Here is an 8,526-nt window from a genome sequence, read left to right as displayed (position 1 = left end):
AGTTTGTATTAAACAATACAAAAACTATAAAATCCACATTAGATTACATGACAACACAGGACCCAGTGCAGTCTGCCTATTCTGATTATTAATCAGTCTTGCTGTAACGACTTCTGGCAGATATTATTTGACTTGTGCTGTTTTGATCATTTATGATGATCCCTAAGCAGCCCAGACCTCACTGAGCATGTGCGTAGACTTGGTCTTGCAAAGAGGTTTAACAAAGTTACAAGATGGTGACTCCCTGTGGCCAACTTTGAAAGCATAAATCATTTGTTTGATTAGGCTTGTGGTGCAGTAAGTTCATGATTATGTGTAGTATACAAAATACAGTATTTCTAGCCTTATTCTATTTTAGACTTTACTTCCCCTTTAAGTCTACTAGAAAATCATGTAAACAGCAAATAAACCCAATAGGTTTTGCTTCCAATAAGGATTAATTATATCTTAGTTGGGATCAAGTACAAGGTACCGGGTTGGGCCAAGTCGACCAGGAGCCCTAGGAAACCCAGCAGCAACCTCTCCCCAGGCGTGTTTGCGCACCATGACGTTGAGGGCAGGGACAAAGGGAAGGGCCAGAGTCTGAAGAGAGTGTCAGTCGGGGAGTGGAAAAGTGACAGAGAGGAAGGCAGAGCAGCAGAGGGAAGCAACTACAAACTAGGTGTAGGTAGTACAGGTAACTACACAGCACCCCCCTATGGTTGCACCCTAGGCAGGTGCCTCTTCTGCCTAACCCTAGTTCTGGCCGTGCAAGGTACTGTTTTATTATTACAGAGAAAAAGAAAATCAATTTTAAAATATGGATAAAATGGAGTCTATGTGGGAGACAGCCTTTCTATAATTTGGAGCTTCCCGGATAAAGGGTTTCTGGATAACATCCCATAACTGAATTTTAAAGGAGAAGGTAGGGTTAAAACTAAGTAAGCCTTATGAGAAAGGTCCAACTAAATATAACCGTAAACCCTCAAAGTAATGCTGCTCTGAGTCAAAAGAAACACAGTATTTCTTTCCTTCTATTGTGTACTCATGGGCTTCTGTATCAGACTTCCTGTTTTCAGCTTAAACCTCCAGGGCAGGGCTTGAGCATGCTCAGTTTGCTCCCCTTACTTTTTTAAAAAAAAAATTCCTAGGTTTTTTTTTTAAAAAAAATAAATTTAAACTTGTTTTTTATTGAATATTTTTGCGACAATACAGAATAATTAACAGAAAGAAAATAAAGAATTGACTTACAACACACTGCTTTTTCTTATGCTTACATGCATGCACTACAAACATGGAAATTTGATTATGACCAACCAAGATAGATAGACATAGATGTTATTATGACTGCTGATGCTCAGTGTTTGCCAATTTTTGTGTCTCTAGCCAAGGACCCCATATTGCCTAGAATTTGTCCGGACAGCCTCTGGCTAAGTATATCACTTTCTGGAAGGGGAGTATTTTTTCCTCCCTTTCGTGCTGTAATCTGAGCCTAGCGCTAGAGACAGGAAGTGATGTCATACCATGCTAATATGGCAGCTGCTAAACTAAACAAACAGAACACTTCTAGAGCTGTTTACTCAGGTATGGTAAAGCATTCTTCAGAATAAATATAGCTTTCCAGCTTGCACTATTGTGGCTAATCTATTGGCAATAAATTGCATCGGTAGCTTTCCTTCTCCTTTAAAGACTCAATTTTAGTGATGGGCGAATTTATTCGCCAGGCGCGAATTCGCGGCGAATTTGCGCGATTCGCCGCCAGCGAATAAATTCGCTAAACTCCCGCAAAAATTCGTGGCAAAAATTCGCCGGCGTCAAAAAAAAATTTTGCGAAAAAACGGACGCCGGCGTCAAAAACGGGCGCCGGCGTCAAAAACGAGACGCCGGCGCCGTTTCGCGCAAATTCGCCCATCACTACATTTCCCTTTGTTCTGCTCATACCTCATTTCCATACTCTTAGCTGCACATTCCTCCATACTCCATCTTTCTCATTTCTATTCTCTCTTTTTGCCTTTTTTCTATTTCTCTTCCTCAGTTCTACACCTCTAATCTGCTCGTTCCTCCTTTCCACCTTCCTCTTTGCTAATTCCTCTCTTCCTTTTCCCCGTCTTGCTTTCCATTTATTTTCTTCAGCCCCCACATTCTCAGTCTCTCTCCCCTCCTTTCCACCTTTCTCTCTTCTGCTCATTTCTTCTTTTTTTAATCTCCACTCCAACTTCTTTCCATCTGTTCCATTCTATTTATGCAGTTCTGTCCCATTAGCTCCATAAACCTGAATAGGTTAAGCCAGGAATAAGGATTCTAGAATCCTCTCATCTGGTGGGGAAAACACTGTTCCCCTAGAATGACTTCTAAGACGGTTTGTTCCATGCCCTTGACTTTGTGGTATACACGTATAACCAGAATTCATTTCACACATGGCTGACTCTGCATTAGGCATGTTCAACGTGTGACCCTACAGCTGTTGTTAAGCTCCAGCTCCCACCATTCCATCAACCATGAGTGAAATTTGCATTCTTATAGAGAAGGTGCACTCTAGGGGGAATACAAGCTGCCCTTATTGCGGAACTATTCTGCAGCATTCAAAACTATACAATATGGAAACCCAGATTGTTTTTGATTGATTTCATGTCCCTCAGACTAACATCACATGAGAAGATATGATGTAAGTAACTGAACCTCAAAGAAAGTTGGCCAAATGTGAATGCACCAGAACTGCATGTAGATTTACAGTCAAAAACACAGTAGCCCACAGCAACTGTTCTAAATACATACTGTATGCTCTGTGTCAGTGCTCTCCAACTTCTGTGCCAATTTTTCTGGTCTCTGTAGTGAAGGGATAAAAATGAAAGGCAGTGTTGACCACGCCCTGTTTTTAAAACCAACCCCACTTTAAACCACACTCATGTTACCTCAAGAACTTTTGAGACCATTTCAACATTAATGGTGGTAGTACACCAAAAAACCAAATGATTGGCACTCATTGGATATCGTTATATCCATATGCCTCCTCCTCCTCCTCTGTGGATAACACAATGCCCCCCCAGCACATGATTAAACACCTTATGGGCTGCTAACAGATTTCCAAAAGCTAACAACCCTACAAGGCTTACGTCCCACAGGTAGAGTAGGCAGGGTCGGACTGGGGGGCCCAAGGCCCACCGGGGCTGCTGTCCAGGGCCCCCCCTTGGACCCCTCTGGTGCAGTGGTGCGACGCCGTTCGTGTGCGCACCACTGCACTTTTCCCGGTGTCCCGCCGGCCCAGTCCGACCCTAAAAATAGGCAACATATAGCGAGCGTAGGGCAGGCAGAGTATGACACACACAGGGAGCATAGGACAGGCAGAGTATGACACACACAGGGAGCATAGGGGAGGCAGAGTATGACACACACAGGGAGCATAGGACAGGCAGAGTATGCAGGGGCAATCCTGGCCCCTCCACCGCCTGAGGCAGCTGCAGTTGTTGCTGCCCCCCCTCCACCGGAAATTCGCTCTTAAAGTACCAGGAGCAGCATTTTTGCTGCCCCTGGTACCTAGCGGGGCGCTGCCGCCTGAGGCGACAGCCTCAACCCGCCTCATTGGCGAAGCCCCCCCTGAGAGTATGGCACACACAGGGAGCATAGGGAAGGCAGAGTATGGCACATGGAGCAAAGGGCAGGCAGAGTATGGCACACACACAGGGAGCATAGGGCAGGTAGAGTATGGCACACACAGGGAGCATAGGACAGGCAGAGTATGGCGCACACAGGGAGCATAAGGGAGGCAGAGTATGGCACACACAGGGAGCATAGGGAAGGCAGAGTATGGCACACACAGGGAGCATAGGACAGGCAGAGTATAGCACACACAGGGAGCATAAGGGAGGCAGAGTATGGCACACACAGGGAGCATAGGGAAGGCAGAGTATGGCACACACAGGGAGCATAGGACAGGCAGAGTATAGCACACAAAGGGAGCATAAGGGAGGCAGAGTATGGCACACACAGGGAGCATAGGGCAGGCAAATTATGGCACACTCAGGGAGCATAGGGCAGGCAGAGTATGGCACACACAGGGAGCATAGGGGAGGCAGAGTATGACACACACAGGGAGCATAGGGCAGACAGAGTATGGCACACACAGGGAGCATAGGGCAGGCAGAGTATGGCACACACAGGGAGCATAGGACAGGCAGAGTATGGCACACACAGCGAGTATAGGGGAGGCAGAGTATGGCACACACAGGGAGCATATGTCAGGCAGATGTTTGTAGCCTTCATGATGTTCAGGTTTTTTTTCGGAAACTCAATTAATTCAAGCAATTCAAGTTTTTTTTTGTCAAAAACTCGATTAATTCGAGTTTTCAGGTTCTTTACCCCAAATTCACTGATTTGAGTTTTATACATTTGATTTTTTTCAAAAATAAAAAGCCGCACAAACCTTTGATAAATAACCCCCTTAATATTACCAATTCATCCTTTCTGGCCTCAAATGAAATCCCAAAAATAACTTTTGGCATAAGGCTATATTGGTCATGGACACCTACCTTATTCCACTACAACCAAACTTTTGTTGCTGGACTACAAATCCCAGAATAATCTAACATATAATGAAGGTTGCAGCATGCTGGGAGCTATAGTCCAGCAACATCAGGGACAGGGTTGTATTCTTAAAACTTTTCCCCAAATCTTCTTAAAAGCTGATCTGTGTAAATCTGGCTTGCTGTTATTTGTTCATGTAATTGGGGTTGAAAGGCAACCCCAAAATAAAAAGTTGCACAATAAAAGAAAACATAATTCTAAGCAATTCCAATATATATTCATTACAAAATGTTATTGCTTTTAATGTTATTTGTAAAAACAATTGCTATTGAAAGCAGCGTTGTCTTAACTCCCAGTTGTTACTAAACAATGTTGCAAAAGTCTTAGTCCCCCAGCAAAGAAAGGTCTGTTAATCAGCTGCCTTGTCTTACATTGTATCAACAGTCTTAGACATCAGGACACAGAATAGAAAGGGACAAACACAAAAAAGCAATACATATACAAATAACTTAAAAAACAAAATAACATCTGTAATGAATGTATATTGCAGAGTTTCTTAGAATGTTTTTTTCTTCTATTAGGCACATTTTTATTTTGGGTTTCACTTTTTTAAGTAAAAAGTTAGGGGCATTAGTCTGGGGTAGCAGCTAGGCTGGGGGGGAGGAGGGTCTATGTGGGGTGGGGTTTTTTTTTAATAAAGGGTTTGTTTCTCTTTTAAAGGCGTTTGGTGAACACGCAATTAATGTCCAGAAGCCCAGGGGACCCTCTGGAATAGGGATGCACTGAATCCTTCTGCCCTGCCGAATCCTAATTTGCATATGCAAATTAGGGGAGGGAATCGCATGACTTTTTGTCACAAAGCAAGGAAGTAAAAAATGTTTTCCCCTTCCCCTTGCATATGCAAATTAGGATTCGTTTCGGTATTCGGCAGAATCTTTTGCGAAGGATTCGGGGATTCGGCCGAATCCAAAATAGTGGAATCGATGCATCCCTACTCTGGAATAAACATTTATGCATTTTCAAGAGCACTCAGTATGTTCAATATCTATCTATATATATCTATCTATATACTGTATAAAGCAAAAGGTAAAGATTGGCACACTTAGGGTTTGTATATTATGAAAAAAAAAGGAGAGTTTATTTGATGTTTTGAACCTAAAGCAGGACCTTCTTCAGGAACACCAAGTCTTGATGAAGGTCCTGGTTTAGGACCGATACGTCAAATAAACTCTCCTTTTTTTACATAATATACAAACCGAGTGTGTCGCTCTTTACCTTTTGCTTTACATATTTGTCACTTGGCACCCAGGTCACAGACTCTGTGGAGTGCACCTATATAACTGTGTATATATATATATATATATATATATATATATATATATAATATATATATATATATATATATATATATATATATATATATATATATATATATATATATATATATATATATATAGACAAATACAAGAGTCCTCTGCACTCAACCCATTATCAATATATTTAAGACAGAGACATTTTGTGCATACTGCTACTGAAAAATGCCTTACCCTTTAAACAAAACAGGGATTGTTTGTCCATATATTGCAATATAGTAGTAGCTAGTAAGTTGCAGGTAAAACGTATTCGTCCCTTTTATAAAATGTATAATGAAGCAATAGAATTCTTAATGAATCAGATGAAAATTGAGCATAGGACTGGCCAGATATGGGATGACTTTGACGTAGTTGGCCAGCTTAAATATATTGCAATATATGGACAAACAATCCCTGTTTTGTTTAAAGGGGAAGGCATTTTTCAGTAGCAGTATGCACAAAATGTCTCTGTCTTAAATATATTGATAATGGGTTGAGTGCAGAGGAATCTTGTATTTGTCTATATGTATTTTGTGGTCACACCCTCATTGCACCCCCGCCTAATGTTTTTAAAAACTAGTGGTGAGCACAACTTTCCCTTGTTTGTTATATATATATATATATATATATATATATATATATATATATATATATATATATATATATATATACTGACCCTGTGATCACAGCATGAGAAAGAATACAGGGAAATGAAAATGCCTAGTGAAAAACGAAAGAAAGGAAAATTCCCCTCCTAAAATAATTTAAATATTTCAGCAATGTAGCCAGGAAGCAGAAGGCATATAATGTGCTGGTATTGTAGCCCGGCCAAATGTGCCTCAGCTCGAGCTCCAATCAAGCCCAGGCCATTTATTTTCAGTGTGCTGGGCAGCTTTTCATGAGATTTACCGGATCCCATGCTAAGAAGACATTTAATGCAGTGATAGCTAATGGCTTTCTGGACAGCCTCCAAGTGCAAGTGCTGTCAGCTCACTAATAGTTAGCAATCAGAGGAAGATCAAGTTTCCATACAATAAACTGCATTTTCCACTTCAGAGCAAAATGCAGAAGCACAGAGATTGGCTTGGGCAGAGAACATCTGGGGTGGGGGGATGCATAACAGCATCCCTGGTAATAGGTAGTTAGTTGGAAGCTCTAAATTGTGCCTGCAGGGGTCTCGCTGGGATTCAATGTGATTGTCTTTGGTGAGGAGCTAGATACACTGCAAAGCTTTGTAGATGGTGGACGCAGGATACAGTTTCCTTAGGAATGAGATTAACATGCAGGCAGGGTACATATGCCTTGTAATGAGCACTGGGCAGGGTATATAATATATGTCCTGGGGAGTGAGCTGCACGCTGGATACATATCCTTGGCAATGAGATGCAGGCAGGGTATATAATATATATTCTAGGTAATGAGATGCGGGCACTGGGCAGGGTATATAATGTATATTCTTGGTAATGAGCACTGGGCAGGGTATATGATATACTGTGTATCACACAGTATACTGTTTATCTTTACTGTGAGCTGCAGGCAGAATACATATCCTTGGTAATGAGATGCGGGCACTGGGCAGGGTATACTGTATAACATATATCCTTGGTAATAAGAGCTGGGCAGGATATATCATTTATATCATTAGGAGTGAGCTGCAGGCAGAATACATATCCTTGGTAATGCGATGTAGGCACTGGGCAGGGTATATAACATATATCCTTGGTAATGAGAGCTGGGCAGGGTATATAATATATCCTTAGCAGTGAGCTGCAGGCAGAATACATATCCGTGGTAATGAGATGCGGGCTGTCTGGGCAGGGTATACTGTATAACATACTGTATAACATATATCCTTGGTAATGAGATGCGGGCACTGGGCAGGGTATACTGTATAACATATATCCTTGGTAATGAGCACTGGGGAGGGTATATAACATGTATCCTTAAGAGTGAGCTGCAGGCAGAATACATATCCTTGGTAATGAGATGTAGGCACTGGGCAGGGTATATAACATATATCCTTGGTAATAAGAGCTGGGCAGGGTATATAATATATATCCTTAGGAGTGAGCTGCAGGCAGAATACATATCCTGGGTAATGAGATGCAGGCACTGGGCAGGGTATATAATATATATCCTTGGTAATGAGTGGTGGGCAAGGTATATGACATATATCCTATCGCTGCACAATATGTTGGCGCCCTAAAAATATGTTAATAATAATGTTAATGATAAAAATAATATCCTTAGTAATGAGTGCTGGACAGGGTATATATATAATATATATCATTAGGAGTGAGTGTCCGGGGTATGTATCCTTGAAGGTGAGTATATAATATGTAACCTTGGAAATAAGCTCTGGGAATGGGAAGGAACTGGAATATGTATCCTTGAGATCTGCTGCCAGGGTAAATATACTTTGCAATGACTTTTTGCCTGCATACAGCTCATTACCGAGTATGGCTGCCAACCAGCATGTGCCACACAATGGCCAGAGTTACCAGCTTTTCAGTACTGCTGTCAGATCTCTCACTGGCAGGCAGCTGTCTCCACTCTTCATATTAACATATTTGTACAGGTGGGTTATATGTGCATACAGTGGGGGAAATAAATTGTTATACATCTGAGTCAAATATTGACCACTTGCTCCACTTACACTATGGAGGCTGCATCA

Source organism: Xenopus laevis, chromosome 7L (assembly GCF_017654675.1).
Source record: "Xenopus laevis strain J_2021 chromosome 7L, Xenopus_laevis_v10.1, whole genome shotgun sequence".
NCBI classification, from domain to species: domain Eukaryota; kingdom Metazoa; phylum Chordata; class Amphibia; order Anura; family Pipidae; genus Xenopus; species Xenopus laevis.
This window is presented reverse-complemented; position numbering follows the sequence as displayed.